This window comes from Mobula hypostoma, chromosome 8 (assembly GCF_963921235.1).
Source record: "Mobula hypostoma chromosome 8, sMobHyp1.1, whole genome shotgun sequence".
Lineage (NCBI taxonomy): Eukaryota > Metazoa > Chordata > Chondrichthyes > Myliobatiformes > Myliobatidae > Mobula > Mobula hypostoma.
The window spans coordinates 4,514,462-4,533,591 of NC_086104.1; the positions used below are offsets into that span (position 1 = coordinate 4,514,462).

At 44.4% G+C, this 19,130-nt stretch overlaps 1 protein-coding gene across 2 annotated transcripts in view; it reads right to left on the bottom strand.

The window, feature by feature from the left end:
* LOC134350038 (uncharacterized) overlaps nucleotides 1-19,130 on the bottom strand; it is a 323,883-nt gene that overhangs the window by 303,806 nt on the left and 947 nt on the right. The window lies entirely within an intron of this gene.

Here is a 19,130-nt window from a genome sequence, read left to right on the forward strand (position 1 = left end):
TTAGGAAAAGGGGAGGTGCAACGAGACCTGGGTGTCATTATACACCAGTCATTGAAAGTGGGCATGCAGGTACAGCAGGCGGTGAAAAAGGCAAATGGTATGCTGGCATTTATAGCGAGAGGATTCGAGTACAGGGGCAGGGAGGTACTACTGCAGTTGTACAGGGCCTTGGTGACACCACACCTGGAGTATTATGTGCAGTTTTGGTCCCCTAATCTGAGGAAAGACATCCTTGCCATAGAGGGAGTACAAAGAAGGTTCACCAGATTGAAGGGTCTCGGCCTGAAACGTCGACTGCGCCTCTTCCTATAGATGCTGCTTGGCCTGCTGCGTTCACCAGCAACTTTGATGTGTGTTGCTTGAATTTCCAGCATCTGCAGAATTCCTGTTGTTCACCAGATTGATTCCTGGGATGGCAGGACTTTCATATGAAGAAAGACTGGATGAACTAGGCTTGTACTCGTTGGAATTTAGAAGATTGAGGGGGGATCTGATTGAAAGGTATAAAATCCTAAAGGGATTGGACAGGCTAGAAGCAGGAAGATTGTTCCTGATGTTGGGGAAGTCCAGAACGAGGGGTCACAGTTTGAGGATTAAGGGGAAGCCTTTTAGGACTGAGATTAGGAAAAGCTTCTTCACACAGAGAGTGGTGAATCTGTGGAATTCTCTGCCACAGGAAACAGTTGAGGCCAGTTCATCGGCTATATTTAAGAGGGAGTTAGATATGGCCCTTGCGGCTACGGGGATCAGGGGGTATGGAGGGAAGGCTGGTGCAGGTTTCTGAGTTGGATGATCAGCCATGATCATAATAAATGGCAGTGCAGGCTCAAAGGGCCGAATGGCCTACTCCTGCACCTATTTTCTATGTTTCTATGTAGAGAATGTATATGCACAAGGAGTCATGCAGCAGCTGTGTGAAGTTCTGCTTGGGGGACATTTCCTGTGCAGTTCTGGTTACCCCGTTACAGGAAGGTTGTGGAGACTTTGGAGAGGATGCAGAAGAGGTTCACCAGGATGTGGCCTGGATTGCAGACCTTTAGTTAGAAGGGGAGTTTGGACAAACTTGGTTTGTTTTCTCCAGAAAATCGGCAGCTGAGCTGCGACCCTAAAGTCAGATAAAACATAGAAGTAATCGATAGGGAAACACAAGGAAATCTGCAGACCAAAAACACGAGTAAGTCTGCAGATGCTGGAAATTTAGAGTAACATACAAAATGCTGAAGGAACTCAGCAGGTCTGGCAGCATCTATGGAAATGATTAAACAGTTGATGTTTCGGGCGGACACCCTTCATCAGGACTGCAAGGAAGGAGGAAGATGCCAGAATAAAAATGTTGGGGGAGGGAAAGGAAAATGTAAAATGTGAGAGGTGAAGCCAGGTGGGTGTGAAAGATAAAGGTCTGGTGAACAAAGAATCTGATATGAGAGGAGAGTGGACCATAGAGTGTAATTCAGAAGACTGAGCGGTGACTTCATTGAACCCTGTTGGATATTGAAAAGCCTCAAAAGAGTAGATGTGGAGAGGATGTTTCGTATAGTGGGAGAGTCTAAGATCAGAATAGAGTTGGAATGGAGGCGTGGAGGAATTTCTTTAGTCAGAGAAAGGTGAATCTGTGGAATTCGTTGCCACTAGCTGTCATAGGGCTGTGGCTGGGAATGGACCCAAGTGCAAGACACAGACACTGAAGTACTAGGGACAGGACTAGGATACAGGGCGATGGTAAGGACATGGACAGGAAAACCGGGAACCTGGAACAGGACTGGACAAAAGAGCCAGGAGCCCGGGCTTGGACTCTGAGCCGGAGACTGGACAAGGACCCAGTTCCTGGGTCTTGCCTCTGGCTCGGACCCCAGAACTAGGCAATGATGAGGCTTGGCTGGCAGGCAGGACGAGGCTGGAGTCTTAGAGACTTGAGGCGAGGCAGGAAATCAGATGGCAGAGGGGAAGAAGCAGTTCCTCAATCACTGAGTGTGTGCGTTCAGGCTCCTGTACCCATCCTTGATGGTAGCAATGAGAAGAGGGCTTGTCTTAGGAGACGAGGGACCTTCATGATGGATTCCACCTTGTTGTGACATCGCTCACTGAAGATATCCTGGATGCCACAGAGGCTAGTGCCCAGCATCCAGGACAAAGCTTTGCTCTGCATATCTTCCAGAGAGATCTTTCCAAACACGAGCACATCAAGAAAATGCAACAACTGATTGCAGAAAGTAGCATCAAAGTTACAGAGAAAGTTCAAGTTTCAAAGTTCAAATTGAGGTTTATTATCAGCGTGCATAGACGTCAGCACATACAACCCTGAGATTCTTCTTCTGTGGACATACTTAGCAAATCTATAGAACATTTACTGTACCACACATCAAAGTTGCCGGTGAACGCAGCAGGCCAGGCAGCATCTCTAGGAAGAGGTACAGTCGACGTTTCAGGCCGAGACCCTTCGTCAGGACTAACTGAAGGAAGAGTGAGTAAGGGATTTGAAAGTGGGAGGGGGAGATCCAAAATGATAGGAGAAGACAGGAGCGGGAGGGATAGAGCCAAGACAAAATGATAGGAGAAGACAGGCATTTACTGTAAACAGGATCAACGGATAGCAAACAGTGCAGATGCAAATATAAACAAATAGCAATAAATAATGAGGATGAAATAACAAATAAAGAGTCCTTAAATGTGTCACTCTTGCTTCGGCTAGCGGCTTAATATAGCGGGTGATAGCCCCCGGTCTGGCTAAACTTAAGAAATCTCATTTGGGTGGATGCTGCACGATGTGTACCCTGTTAGTAATCAATACCCCGAAATTACAAACAATACACAATATACGGTTAAATGATTAAGCTTTATAATTCTTACTTTGACTATTTGGTTAGTAAAGAAACAAAAAAAGAAAAAAGGAAAAAAAGGGCCTTATCTTATTAAACAGTCTGTTGCACAATGTTGGAGCTCACAGATATGGCCATTCGTCCACCATCGACCCCCTCCGATCATCGCAGCCCTTCGGACCCTCGCTCCAAGTCCACCCCCTCCGGTGTTCTACCAACTCTCCCCATTCACGTCTTCTCTCCTCATCTCGCCCCAGCAAAAGACCACAAAAATCTCTCTTCCAGCTCACAAGAAAGAACAACAGCATTCCTAACCCCGTTATCTCTAGTCATAACCCAAACATTGCTACTAGAGAGAAACTATTCCATTATCAGTGAAACCTTACAGCATGTTACACAGCAGTCATACCCTACAGCATGTTACAAATGTTTGTGGTTATCCCCTGAGGAAGTAGAGATGCTGGTGTGCTTTCTTCACAATTATATTTATATGATGGGTCCAGACAGGTCCTTTGAGATAGTGACACCCAGGGGTTTAAATTTACTGACACACACCACCTCTGATCCTCCACTGACTACTGGCTTATGGACCTGTAGCTTCCCTGGCCTGAAGTCTACAATCAGTTCCTTGGTGTTATTGACATTGAGTGAGAAGTGCAGGGTAGGTAGACATTAATGTGACATTATAGTGAGAGATCAAGGGTTCAACTTTATTACACAAGAAGTCCATTCAAGAATTTTATCATAGAATAGAAATTGTGCTGCATATTTTTATCCCTAATATCTTTTTTCCCATTGGAATTGGGGAGAACATAAGTACATCCAGGGTATGAATGTCATGGTCCCGATCATTAATCTCCTATCTTGCTCCTAATCTCCTTTGATTATGCCTTGACTCTGATAGTTAATTTCCCATTTACTGCTAATTCACTTTGATGACAGCACACCTGGTCTCCAACACGAACTGCAGTATAAGAACCCCGGCGTCACAACCACTAGTCGCCAGTTTGTTGTTTTTTTTCCCTGTGAGATAACTATGTTCCTCGACTGCTTAGAACCATTTGTTCGAAGTCTAGCTCTTGTTTCAAGGTTTACCCGTGGGATTTAGTTTCTCTGAGTCAAGGCTCCGCATCAAGACTTTGTGTCAAGGCTCTAAGTCAAGGCTCTGTGTCAAGGTTCCATATCAGAGCTCTGTGTCAAGATTCCTCCTGTTTGCTGTTCCGCGTTTACACCCGTGTAAGCATCTGGACTCAATCTCCATGCCAGTGTCCTGCACTTGAGTTCACTTCCTACGCTCTTGTAACAAGGAGGGGTTTTTGATTATAGAACATAGAACGTAGATAGTACAGCACATTACAGGCCCTTCGGCCCACAATGTTGTGCCCACCCTCAAACCCTGCCTCCCATATAACGCCCCACCTTAAATTCCTCCATGTACGTGTCCAGCAGTCTCTTAAACTTCACGATGCATCTGCCTCCACCACTGACTCAGGCAGTACATTCCATGCACCAACCACTCTCTGATTAAAAAACTTTTCTCTAATATCCCCCTTGAACTTCCCACCCCTTACCTTAAAGCCATGTCCTCTTGTATTGAGCAGTGGTGGCCTGGGGAAGAGACAGACAATCCTCTACACTATCTATAACACCACCAAACTTTGTGTCTTCTGCAAACTTGCCAACCCACCTTTCTACCCCCACATCCAGGTCGAAATCACAAGAAGTAGAGGTCCCAGAACAGATCCTTGTGGGACACCACTAGTCACAATCCTCTAATCTGAATTTACTCCCTCCACCACAACCCTCTGCCTTCTGCAGGCAAGCCAATTCTGAATCTACCTGGCCAAACTTCCCTGGATCCCACACCTTCTGACTTTCTGAATAAGCCTACCGTGTGGAACCTTGTCAAATGCCTTACTAAATTCCATATAGATCACATCCACTGCACTACCCTCATCTATATGCCTGGTCACCTCCTCAAAGAACTCTATCAGGCTCGTTAGACACGATCTGCCCTTCACAAAACCACGCTGACTGTCCCTGATCAGACCATGATTCTCTAAATGCCCAAAGATCCTATCTCTAAGAATCTTTTCCAACAGCTTTCCCACCACAGACGTAAGGCTCACTGGTCTATATATAATTACCCGGACTATCCCTGCTAACTTTTTTGAACAAGGGGACAACATTCGCCTCCCTCCAATCCTGCGGTACCATTCCCGTGGACAACGAGGACATAAAGATCCTAGCCAGAGGCTCAGCAATCTCTTCCCTTGCCCCATGGAGCAGCCTGAGGAATATTCCATCAGGCCCTGGGGACTTAGCCATCCTAATGTATTTTAACAATTCCAACACCTCCTCTCCCTTGATATCAACATGCTCCAGAACATCAACCTCACTCATATTGTCCTCACCATTATCAAGTTCCCTCTCATCAGTGAATACCGAAGAGAAGTATTCATTCAGGACCTCGCTCACTTCCACAGCCTCCAGCTACATCTTCCCACCTTTATCTCTAATCAGTCCTGCCTTCACTCCTATCATCCTTTTTTTCTTCACATAATTGAAGAATGCCTTGGGGTTTTCCTTTCCCCTACTCGCCAAGGCCTTCTCATGCCCCCTTCTTGCTCTTCTCAGCCCCTTCTTAAGCTCCTTTCTTGCTTCCCTATATTCCTCAATAGACCCATCTGATCCTTGCTTCCTAAACCTCATGTATGGTGCCTTCTTCCTCCTGACTAGATTTTCCACCTCACTTGTCACTCATGGTTCCTTCACCCTACCATTCTTTATCTTCCTCACCAGGACAAATTCATCCCTAACATTCTGCAAGAGATCTCTAAACATCGACCACATGTCCATAGTACATTTCCCTTCAAAAACATCATCCCAATTCACACCTGCATTCTCGCCTTAGAGTCTCATAATTTGCCTTTCCCCAATTAAAAATTTTCCTGTCCTCTCTGATTCTATCCTTTTCCATGATAATGCTAAAGGCCAGGGATCGGTGGTCACTGTCCCCCAGATGCTCACCCACTGAGAGATCTGTGACCTGACCCGGTTCATTAGTACTAGATCTAGTATGGCCTTCCCCCTAGTTGGCCTGTCCACATACTGTGACAGGAATCCATCCTGGCCACACATAGCAAACTCTGCTCCATCTAAACCCCTGGAATTAATCAGGTGCCAATCAATATTAGGGAAGTTAAAGTCACCCATGATAACAACCCTGTTATTTTTGCACCTTTCCAAAATCTGCCTCCCAATCAGCTCCTCTGTATCTCTGCTACCAGGGGGCCTATAGAATACCCCCAACAGAGTAACTGCTCCCTTCCTGTTCCTGACTTCCACCCATATTGACTCAAAAGAGGATCCTGCTACATTACCCACCCTTTCTGTAGCTGTAATAGTATCCCTGACCAGTAATGCCACCCCTCCTCCCCTTTCCCCACCTCTCTATCCCTTTTAAAGCACTGAAATCCAGGAATATTGAGAATCCATTCCTGCCCTGGTGCCAGCCAAGTCTCTGTAATGGCCACTACATCATAATTCCATGTATGTATCCAAGCTCTCAGTTCATAACTTTTGTTCCTGATTCTTCTTGCATTGAGGTACACACACTTCAGCCCTTCTGCCTTACTAACTTTACACCGATTATTCTGCTTCTCTTTCCTCAAAGCATCTCTATATGTTAGATCTGGCTTTACTCCATGCACTTCTTTCACTGCTCCATCGCTCTGGGTCCCATCCCCCTTGCAAATTATTTTAAACCCTCCCGAACCATGCTAGAAAACCTACCTGCAAGGATATTGCTCCCCCTCAAGTTCAGGTGCAACCCATCCAATCTGTACAGGTCCCACCTTCCCCAGAAAAGATCCCAATGATCCAAAAATCTAAAACCCTGCTCCCTGCACCAACTTCTCAGCCATTATGTTGTCTGCTTTCCCAAGGCATTGAGAATTGTATGGAGGGAGGGTGGATCTTGCTATGGACTGCAATTTTAATGCAGTCTTGGGCAGAGCAGTTGCCATATGAATCTGTGATGCATCGAGATGGACTGCTCTCTGTATAAAAGTTAGTGATGGTCTTTGGGAATATGCCAGATTTCCTTAGCCTTCCTGAGGAAGAAGACATGATGGTGTACCTTGTTCAACATAACATCGACATGGTTGGTTCAGGCAGGCCTCTCGGAACTTGGAGCCAACCACCATCTTCACCTCGGCATCATTGATTCATGTGGGGACGTGCACTCCTCCTGCTTCCTCGATCACCAGCTCTTTTGTTTTACTGACACTGAGTAAAGTTTCAGTGTTCAGTATATTTTTAAATTTTCCAGGTTGGCTTCAGACCAAGATATTATGTCAAAGGAATACATTAATATGCATATAATGAAAGTATTTATTGCCTATGTTATATTTTTACTGTTGAGCTCTGTTCGGCAGATTTTCTTAAACCTTGAAGTTAATTTTGTCGAAATTTTTTTCCTTTAACAGAGTTTGCTCTTTAGTTACATAAAGAGAGCTTTCAGCACATTGTCTTTCATAAATCAGAGTATAGGGTACAATAGTTGGGATATTATGTTGAAATTTTGCTAAGAGATTGTGGAGGCTGAATTTGGAGAATTGGGTGCAGTGCCTACCTACTCTGGTTACCTACCTGCAGGAAAGATATCAATAAGATTGTAAGGCTGCAGGGAAAATTTATAAGGATACTTGAGGATCTGAGTTATAGTGAAAGATCATTTCAGACACTTTTTCACTGGAGTGTAGGAGAATGAGGGGAGATTGGATAGAGGTATACAGACTTATGAGGGGTTTAGCTAGGGTGAATGCATACAGGCCTTTTCACTTCAGGTTGACTGTGTCTGGAACTCGAGGTCACAGATTCAGAGTGAAAGGTGAAATATTCAAGGGGAACTTGAGGGGGAAGTTTTTCACTCAGAGGGTGGTGACTGTGTGGAAGTGGTGGATATGGGTTCAATTGTAATATTTAAGGGAAGTTTGAATATGTACATGGATGACAGGGTTATGGAGGGATATGGTCCAGGTGCAGGTAAATGGGACTAGGTAGAAGATTAGTTTGGCATAGACTAGATGGGCAGAACAGCCTGTTTCTCTGCTATAGTCTCTGTGATTCTATGACCCTTGAACATGAAATGCATGAAGAAGATTTGGTTATTTGACTTTATTAGATATATTGATATTTTCCTTCACCCATTTCTATCTTCCATAGTTTGGCTACTTGATTCAGCATTGTAACTTGCACTGCCAATGCTCCCTCCTTACTCAGTAGTATCTGCAAACCTGCGTGTGTATCTTCAGGTTTTCTGTGTGAACCATGAACCCGGTTTCTCTCTGCTCTGTTGCTCTCTGACCTGCTGAATACTTGGAGCGTTTTGGCTTTCTTTCACGTTTGCAGCAGCTGCAGTATTTTACTTTTATATGCAACTCCTCATTCCTGCATTTGGTGTCTAACATACATGTGAGAAGTTGAGGCCCCTGAGGTTTACCTCCTGACACACATTTCTGATATCAAACCCCCTCTCTCTCTCTTGTTTCTTTACCCACCTTTCAAATTTACCTCAGGTTTTGTATGCTCACATCTGTGGAACCTGGTGAAATCTTTCCAAAGTTCAAAGTTCAAAGTAAAATTTATTACGCGAGTGCAAACATATCACCACATACAACCCTAAGATTCTTTTCCCTGTATATACTCAGCAAATCTATAGAAAAGTAACTGTGAACAGGATCAATGAAAGAGCAAGGGTACAGAAGACAATAATGTGTGCAAATGCAAATATAAATAAATAGCAATAAATACCAAGGTAAAGAGTCATGAAAGTGAGATCATTGGTTGTGAGATCACTGGAAATAGAATGAGTGTAGTAATCCTGAGTGTTCAAGAGCCTGATGGTAGAGGAATAAGAGCTGTTCTGGACCCTGTTGGTGTGAGTTCTGAGACACTTGTACCTTCTGCCAGAAAAAGTGGCTCACCTGAGGACTGGGAGGAATTCAGAGTTCAGCAGAGGAGGACAAAGGGCTTAATTAGGAAGGGGAAAAAAGATTATGAGAGAAAACTGGCGGGGAACATAAAAACTGACTGTAAAAGCTTCTATAGACATGTGAAAAGAAAAAGATTGGTTAAGACAAAAGTAGGTCCCCTACAGACAAAAACAGGTGAATTGATTATGGGGAGCAAGGACATGGCAGACCAATTGAATAATTACTTTGGTTCTGTCTTCACTAAGGAGGACATAAATAATCTTCCAGAAATAGTAGGGGACAGAGGGTCCAGTGAGATGGAGGAACTGAGCGAAATACATGTTAGTAGGGAAGTGGTGTTAGGTAAATTGAAGGGATTAAAGGCAGATAAATCCCCAGGGCCAGATGGTCTGCATCCCAGAGTGCTTAAGGAAGTAGCCCAAGAAATAGTGGATGCATTCGTGATAATTTTTCAAAACTCTTTAGATTCTGGACTAGTTCCTGAGATTTGGAGGGTGGCTAATGTAACCCCACTTTTTAAAAAAGCAGGGAGAGAGAAACCGGGGAATTATAGACCAGTTAGCCTAACGTCGGTGGTGGGGAAACTGCTGGAGTCAGTTATCAAGGATGTGATAACAGCACATTTGGAAAGCAGTGAAATGATCGGACAAAGTCAGCATGGATTTGTGAAAGGAAAATCATGTCTGACGAATCTCATAGAATTTTTTGAGGATGTAACTAGTAGAGTGGATAGGGGAGAACCAGTGGATGTGGTATATTTGGATTTTCAAAAAGCTTTTGACAAGGTCCCACACAGGAGATTAGTGTGCAAACTTAAAGCACACGGTATTGGGGGTAAGGTATTGATGTGGATAGAGAATTGGTTGGCAGACAGGAAGCAAAGAGTGGGAATAAACGGGACCTTTTCAGAATGGCAGGCGGTGACTCGTGGGGTACTGCAAGGCTTAGTGCTGGGACCCAGTTGTTTACAATATATATTAATGACTTGGATGAGGGAATTAAATGCAGCATCTCCAAGTTTGCGGATGACACGAAGCTGGGTGGCAGTGTTAGCAGTGAGGAGGATGCTAAGAGGATGCAGGGTGACTTGGATAGGTTAGGTGAGTGGGCAAACTCATGGTAGATGCAATTTAATGTGGATAAATGTGAAGTTATCCACTTTGGTGGCAAAAATAGGAAAACAGATTATTATCTGAATGGTGGCCGATTAGGAAAAGGGGAGGTGCAACGAGACCTGGGTGTCATTATACACCAGTCATTGAAAGTGGGCATGCAGGTACAGCAGGCGGTGAAAAAGGCGAATGGTATGCTGGCATTTATAGCGAGAGGATTCGAGTACAGGAGCAGGGAGGTACTACTGCAGTTGTACAAGGCCTTGGTGAGACCACACCTGGAGTATTGTGTGCAGTTTTGGTCCCCTAATCTGAGGAAAGACATCCTTGCCATAGAGGGAGTACAAAGAAGGTTCACCAGATTGATTCCTGGGATGGCAGGACTTTCATATGATGAATGACTGGACTAACTAGGCTTATACTCGTTGGAATTTAGAAAATTGAGGGGGGATCTGATTGAAACGTATAAAATCCTAAAGGGATTGGACAGGCTAGATGCAGGAAGATTGTTCCCGATGTTGGGGAGGTCCAGAACCAGGGGTCACAGTTTGAGGATAAAGGGGAAGCCTTTTAGGACCGAGATTAGGAAAAACTTCTTCACACAGAGAGTGGTGAATCTGTGGAATTCTCTGCCACAGGAAACAGTTGAGGCCAGTTCATTGGCTATATTTAAGCGGGAGTAAGATATGGCCCTTGTGGCTAGAGGGATCAGGGGGTATGGAGGGAAGGCTGGTACAGGGTTCTGAGTTGGATGATCAGCCATGATCATACTGAATGGCGGTGCAGGCTCGAAGGGCCGAATGGCCTACTCCTGCACCTATTTTCTATGTTTCTACCTGATGGCAGCAGCGTGAAAAGAGCATGGCCTGGGTGGTGAGTATCTTTGATGGATGCTGCTTTTCTACGCCAACATTTCATGTAGATGTTCTCAATGGTTGGTAGGGTTTTACACCTGTTGTACTGGGTCATATCCACTACCTTCTGTAGGATCGTAAACATAAAATACTCTGCAGATGCTGGAGTCAAAGCAACACTCACAACACGCTGGAGCAACTCAGCAGGTCGGGCAGCATCCGTGGAAATGATCAGTCAACGTTTCAGGCCTGAACCCTTCATCAGGACTGAAGAGGGAAGGAGCAGAGGCCCTATAAAGAAGGTGGGGGAGGGTGGGAAGGAGAAGGCTGGTAGGTTCCAGGTGAAAAACCAGTAAGGGGAAAGATAAAGGGGTCGGGGGGGGAAGCAGGGGGGGGATAGGCAGGAAAGGTGAAGAAGGAATAGGGGAAACACAATGGGTAGTAGAAGGAGGCAGAACGATGAGGGATGTAGTAAGTAGATGGGGGAGGTGGCAGAGTGAAATAGGGATGTTACCATTTAATTCCACGATTGATGAAGGCCAATACACCGTATGCTTTCTTAACCACAGAGTCAACCTGCGCAGCTGCTTTGAGCATCCTATGGACTCGGAACCCAAGATCCCGCTGATCCTCCACACGGCCAAGAGTCTTACCACTAATACTATATTCTGCCATCATATTTGTCCTACCAAAATGAACCACTTCACGCTTACCTGGGTTGAACTCCATCTGCCACTTCTCAGCCCAGTTTTGCATCCTTTCAATGTCCCGCTGTAACCTCTGACAGCCCTCCACACTATCCACAACACCCCCAACCTTTGTGTCAACAGCAAACTTACTAACCCATCCCTCCACTTCCTCATCCAGGTCATTTATAAAAGTCACAAAGAGTAAGGGTTCCAGAACAGATCCCTGAGGCACTCCACTGGTCACCGACCTCCATGCAGAATATGACCTGTCTACAACCACTCTTTGCCTTCTGTGGGCAAGCCAGTTCTGGATCCACAAAGCAATGTCCCTTTGGATCCCATGTCTCCTTACTTTCTCAATAAGACTTGCATAGGGTACCTTATCAAATGCATTGCTGAAATCCATATACACTACATCTACTGCTCTTCCTTCATCAATGTGTTTAGACACATCCTCAAAAAATTCAATCAGGCTCGTAAGGCACAATCTGACCTTGACAAAGCAATGCTGGCTATTCCTAATCATATTACCCCTCTCCAAATGTTCATAAATCCTGCCTCTCAGGATCTTCTCCAACAATTTCCCAACCACTGAGGTAAGACTCACCGGTCTATAATTTGCTGGGTTATCTCTACTCCCTCTCATGAATAAGAGAACAACATCCGCAACCCTTCAATCCTTTGGAACCTCTCCTGTTCCCATTGATGATGCAAAGATGTTGCCAGAGGCTCCTCCCTTGCATCTCACAGTAGCCTGAGGTACACCTCATCCGGTCCCGGCGAATTATCCAACCTGATGCTTTCCAAAAGCACCAGCACATCCTCTTTCTTAATATTTACATGCTCAAGCTTTTCAGTCTGCTGCAAGTCATCACTACAATCACCAAGATCCTTTTCCATAGTGAACACTGAAGTAAAGTTTTCATTAAATACCCCTGCTATTTCCTCCGGTTCCATACACACTTTCACACTGTCACACTTGATAGGTCCTTTCACATCTTTCCTCTTGCTGTTCACATAGTTGTAGAATGCCTTGGGGTTTTCCTTAATCATGCCTGCCAAGGCCTTCTCATGGCCCATTCTGGCTCTCCTAATTTCTTTCTTAAGCTCCTTCCTGTTAGCCTTCTAGATCGCTAACATTTCCTAGCTCTTTGAACCTTTTGTAAGCTTCTCTTTTCTTCTTGACTAGATTTAGACAATATACAATAGACAATAAGTGCAGGAGTAGGCCATTCGGCCCTTCGAGCCAACACTGCCATTCACTTTGATCATGGCTGATCATCCACAATCAGTACCCCGTTCCTGCCTTCTCCCCATATCCCTTGACTCTGCTGTCATTAAGAGCTCTATCTAACTCTTTCTTGAAAGCATCTAGAGAACTGGCCTCAACTGCCTTCTGAGGCAGAGCATTCCACAGATCCACAACTCTCTGGGTGAAAAAGGTTTTCCTCAACTCCATTCTAAATGGCCAACCCCTTATACTCAAATTGTGGCCTCTGGTTTGGACTGCCCCAAAATCGGGAACATGTTTCCTGCCTCTAGCGTGTCCAATCCCTTAATAATCTTATATGTTTCAATCTAGAGCCTTTGTACACCACGGTTCCTGTACCCTACCATAACTTCCCTGACTGATTGCAACATACCTATGCAGAACTCCACACAGATGTTTTTTTTAATATATAGGTATCCGTTAGTCTCATGAGACGATGGATTTGCGCATTGAAAAGTTTCCAGGGTGCAGGCCTGGGCAAGGTTGTATGGAAGACCAGCAGTTGCCCATGCTGCAAGTCTCCCCTCTCTACGCCACCGATGTTGTCCAAGGGAAGGGCATTAGGACCCATACAGCTTGGCACCGGTGTCATTGCAGAGCAATGTGTGGTTAAATGCCTTGTTCAAGGACACACACGCTGCCTCAGCCAAGGCTCAAACTAGCGACCTTCAGATCACTAGACAAACACCTTAACCACTTGGCCACGTGCCAACACACCCACACAAATATCCCCTGAATGTTCGCCACATTTCTTCCGTCCATTTCCCTGAGAACATCTGTTCCCAATTTAAGCTTCCAAGTTCCTGCCTGATAGCCTCATAATTCCCTTTGCTCCAATTAAACGCTTTTCTAACTTGTCTGTTCCTGTCTCTCTACACTGCTATTGTAAAGGAGATAGAATTATGATCACTATCTCCAAAATGCTCAACCACTGAGAGATATGACACCTGACCAGATTCATTTCCCAATACCAAACTAAGTACAGTCTCTCCTCTTGTAGACTTATCTACATATTCTGTCAAGAAACGTTCCTGAACACACCTAACAAATTCCACCCCATCTAAACCCCTTGCTCTAGGGAGATGCCATCGATATTTGGGAAATTAAAATCTCCCATCACGACAACTCTGTTATTATTACATCTTTCCAGGATCTGTTTCCCTATCTGCTCCTCGATATCCCTGTTACTATTGGGCAGCCGATAAAAAACACCCAGTAAAGTTATTGACCCCTTCCTGTTCCTAATCTCCACCCACAGAGACTCCGTAGACAATCCCTCCATGATGTCCACTTTTTCTGCAGCCGTGACACTCTCTGATCAACAGTGCCACACCCCCATCTCTTTTGCCTTTAGTTTCACAGCCTGAGGGAAAAAGCTGTTCCCCAGTGTGAAACCTCTAAAACCCGGCATTTGAAGTAACCATTCCTGTCCCTGAGCTATCCAAGTCCCTGTAATGGCCACCACATCATAGCTCCAAGTACTGATCCATGCTCTAAGCTCACCTGCTTTGTTCACAATACTCCTTGCGTTGAAATAGACACATCTCAAATCGTCGGGCTGAGCACATCCCTTCTCTATCACCTTCCCTCACACACTGTCTCCCAGCTTTCTCTATTTGTGAGCCAACAGCCTCTTCCCCAGTCTCTTCAATTCGGTTCCCACCCCCCAACAATTTGAGTTTAAACTCTTCCCAGTAGCCTGAGCAAAGCTCACTGAAAGGATATTGGTTCCCCCTGGGATTCAACTGCAACACGTCTTTTTTGTACAGGTCACACCTGCTGCAAAAGAGTTCCCAATGATCCAGAAACCTACCTCACCTCATCGCGTTACAGCCTAAGCCCATTGAGCCAAAGCCCTATCACTCTGCTACACTCTCACTCTGCTGCGCGCTGGTTATGGTATTTTTCTTTCTAAACTTTTCCTGCTCTACTGGCTGACGTCACTCACCTGGGCAGTCTTGCCTCTCTTTACCCAGAGTAGTAAAATGCCTTCGCTCCGGAAATTCTGAGCTGTTCCACTCGCAGCTTTCTTGCTTCGAATCTTGCTTCTTGCTTAAAAGTTAAGTTGTACCACAGAGGCAAAATTCAAAAGGGCAAGGAATGCAGGACTGAAGGTGCTGTATTTAAATGTGCCTAGCATTCGGAATACAGTGAATGAACTCGTGGTGCAATTAGAGATTGTTTGGTATGACATTTTGGGCATCATTGAGTCGTGGCTGAAAGAAGGCCATAGTTGGGAGCTTAACATCAAAGGATGTACTTTGTATCAAAAAGGATGGTCAGATGGTGGTGTGGCTCTGTTGGTAAGTGATGGAATTACATCTTTAGAAATAAGTGACACTGCCTCAAAAATATTGAATCTTTGTGGGTGCAGTTAAGAAACTGCAAGTGAGAGAAAAAACATTATAGGAATAATAGATAGTCATCCAGATAGTAGACAAGATGTGGGGGTGATATTGCAAAGGGAGCTGGAAAAAGCATGTAATAAGGGTAATGACACAATTGTAATGAAGGACTTCAATGTGCAAGTAGATTGGGAAAATCAGGCTGGCGTCAGAATGCAAGAGAGGGAATTTGTTGAATGCTGACGCGATGGCTTTTTAGAGCATCTTGTGGTTGACCCTACTCTGGCAAAGGCTATCATAGATTGGAAGTTGTGTAATAACCCAAATCTTATTAGGGAGTTTAACGTAAAGGCAGGCTTAGGAGGTGGTGATCATAATATGATTGAATTCATACTGTAGTTTAAGAGGGAGAAGCATAAGTCATATGTATCGACATCTCAATGGAGTAAAGGGAATTACCGAGGCATGAGAGGGGAGCTTGCCCAGGTGGATTGGAGGAGATACTGGTGGGGATGATGGCAGAGCAGAGGTGGTTGAGGTTTCTGGGGATAGTTCACAAGGCGCAGGATAGATATGTTCTTTAGAGAAAGAAGTTCTCAAATGGCAGGGGTAGGCAACTGTGACTGGCAAGGGAAGTTAATTACTGCATAAAAGCCAAGGAAACAGCATATAAGTATCAAACATGAGTGGGAAGTTGGATAATTGGTAAGCTTTTAAAATCCAACAAAAGGCATTTAAAAAAGCTATAAGAAGAGAAAATATGAAATATGAGGGCAAACTAGCCAATAATATAAAGAAGGACAATAAAAGCTTTTTCAGTTATATAAAGAATAAAAGGCAGGTGAGACTTGAGATTAGACCACTGGAAGATGATGTTGGTGAGCTACTAATGGGGGACAAAGAAATGGCAGATGAACTTAATGGGTATGATGCATCTGCCTTCACTGTGGAAGACACTAACATTGTGCCAGAAGTCCGTGACTGTCAAGGAGCAGGAGTGAGTGCTATTGCGATTAGAAAGGAAGTAGTTCTAGGCAAACTCAAAGGTCTTAAGGTGGATAAGTCACCTGGACCAGGTGGACTACATCCCAGAGTCCTGAAACAGGTTGCTGAAGAGATAACAGATGCATTGCACATGATCTTTCAAGAATAAATTGATTCTGACATGGTCCGGCAGACTGGAAGATTGCAAATGCCATTCCACTCTTTAGGAAAGAAGGAAGGCAAAAGAAAGGAAATTATAGAAACCATAGAAACCATAGAAACTACAGCACAGAAACAGGCCTTTTGGCCCTTCTTGGCTGTGCCGAACCATTTTCTGCCTAGTCCCACTGACCTGCACATGGACCATATTCCTCCATACACCTCCCATCCATGTATCTGTCCAATTTATTCTTAAATGTTAAAAAAGAACCCGCATTTACCACCTCATCTGGCAGTGCACTCCATACTCCCACCACTCTCTGTGTGAAGAAGGCCCCCCTAATGTTCCCTTTTAACTTTTCCCCCCTCACCCTTAACCCATGTCCTCTGGTTTTTTTCTCCCCTTGCCTCAGTGGAAAAATCCTGCTTGCATTCACTCTATCTATACCCATCATAAATTTTATATACCTCTATCAAATCTCCCCTCATTCTTCTACACTCCAAGGAATAAAGTCCTCACCTATTCAACCTTTCGCTGTAACTGAGTTTCTCAAGTCCTGGCAACATCTTTGTAAACCTTCTCTGCACTCTTTCAACCTTATTTATATCCCTCCTGTAATTTGGTGACCAAAACAGAACACAATACTCCAGATTCGGCCTCACCAATGCCTTATACAACCTCATCATAACATTCCAACTCTTATACTCAATACTTTGATTAATAAAGGCCGATGTACCAAAAGCTCTCTTTACGACCCTATCTACTTATGACGCCACTTTTAGGGAATTTTGTATCTGTATTCCCAGATCCCTCTGTTCTACTGCACTCCTCAGTGCCTTATCATTAACCCTGTATGTTCTACCTTGGTTTGTCCTTCCAATGTGCAATACCTCACACTTGTCAGTATTAAACTCCATCTGCCATTTTTTCAGCCCATTTTTCCAGCTGGTCCAAGTCCCTCTGTAGGCTCTGAAAACCTTCCTCACTGTCTACTACACCTCCAACCCTTGTATCATCAGCAAATTTGCTGATCCAATTTACCACATTATGATCCAGATCATTGATACAGATGGCAGATTAATGGACCCAGCACTGATCTCTGTGGCACACCACTAGTCACAGGCCTCCACTCAGAGAATCAATTCTCTACCACCACTCTTTGGCTTCTTCCATTGAGCCAATGTCCAATCCAATTTACCACATCTCCATGTATACCTAGCGACTGAATTTTCCTAACTAACCTCCCATGCGGGACCTTGTCAAAGGCCTTACTGAAGTCCATGTAGACAATATCCACTGCCTTCCCTTCATCCACTTTCCTGGTAACATCCTCGAAAAACTCCAATAGATTGGTCAAACATGACCTACCACGCACAAAGCCATGTTGACTCTCCCTAATAAGTCCCTGTCTATCCAAATGCTTGTAGATTCTGTCTCTTAGTACTCCCTCCAATAACTTACCTACTACTGACGTTAAACTCACCGGCCTATAATTTCCTGGATTACTTTTCGATCCTTTTTTAAACAACGGAATAACATGAGCCACTCTCCAATCCTCCGGCACTTCACCCGTAGACAACGACATTTTAAATATTTCTGCTAGGGCCCCCGCAATTTCAACACTAGTCTCCTTCAAGGTCTGAGGGAACACTCTGTCAGGTCCCGGGGATTTATCCACTTTAATTTTCCTCAAGACAGCAAGCACCTCCTCCTTTTCAATCTGTACAGTTTCCGTGATCTCACGACTTGATTCCCTCAATTCCATAGACTTCATGCCAGTTTCCTTAGTAAATATAGATGCAAAAAACCTATTTAAGATCTCCCCCATTTCCTTTGGTTCCGCACATAGCCGACCACTCTGATCATCAAGAGGACCAATTTTATATCTTACAATCCTTTTGCTCTTAATATACCTGTAAAAGCTCTTTGGATTATCCTTCACTTTGATTGCCAAGGCAACCTCATATCTTCTCTTAGCCCTCCTGATTACTTTCTTAAGTATTTTCTTGCACTTCTTATACTCCTCAAGCACGTGATTTACGCCCTGTTTCCTATACATTTCATACAACTCCCTCTTCTTCTTTATCAGATTTACGATATCCCTTGAGAACCAAGGTTCCTTATTCTTATTCAATTTGCCTTTAATCCTGACAGGAACATACAAACTCTGCACTCTCAAAATTTCCCCTTTGAAGGTTTCCCACCTACCAATCACATCTTTGCCAGAGAACAACCTGTCCCAATCCATGCTTTTTAGATCATTTCTCATTTCTTCAAATTTGGCCTTCTTCCAGTTCAGAACCTTAACCCTAGGACATGATCTATCCTTGTCCATGATCAAATTAAAACTCATGATGTTATGATCACTGGAACCAAAGTGCTCCCCGACACAGACTTCCGTCACTTGTCCTAACTCGTTTCCTAACAGGAGATCCAATATTGCATCCCCTCTCGTTGGTCCCTCTATATATTGATTTAGAAAACTTTCCTGAACACATTTTACAAACTCTAAACCATCTAGACCCCTAACAGTATGGGAGTCCCAATTAATGTATGGAAAATTAAAATCCCCTACCACCACAACTTTATGTTTCCTGCAGTCGCCTGCTATCTCTCTGCAGATTTGCTCTTCCAAGTCTCATTGACTATTGGGTGGTCTGTAATACAATCCCACTAATGTGGCCATACCTTTCCTGTTTCTCAGCTCCACCCATAAGGACTCAGTAGACAAGCCCTCTAATCTGTCCTGCCTGAGCACTGCTGTAATATTTTCCCTAACAAGCAATGCTACTCCCCCACCTTTCATTCCTTTGCTTCGATCACATCTGAAACATCGGAACCCTGGAATATTAAGCTGCCAGTCCTGCCCCTCCTGTAGCCAAGTTTCACTAATTGCTATAA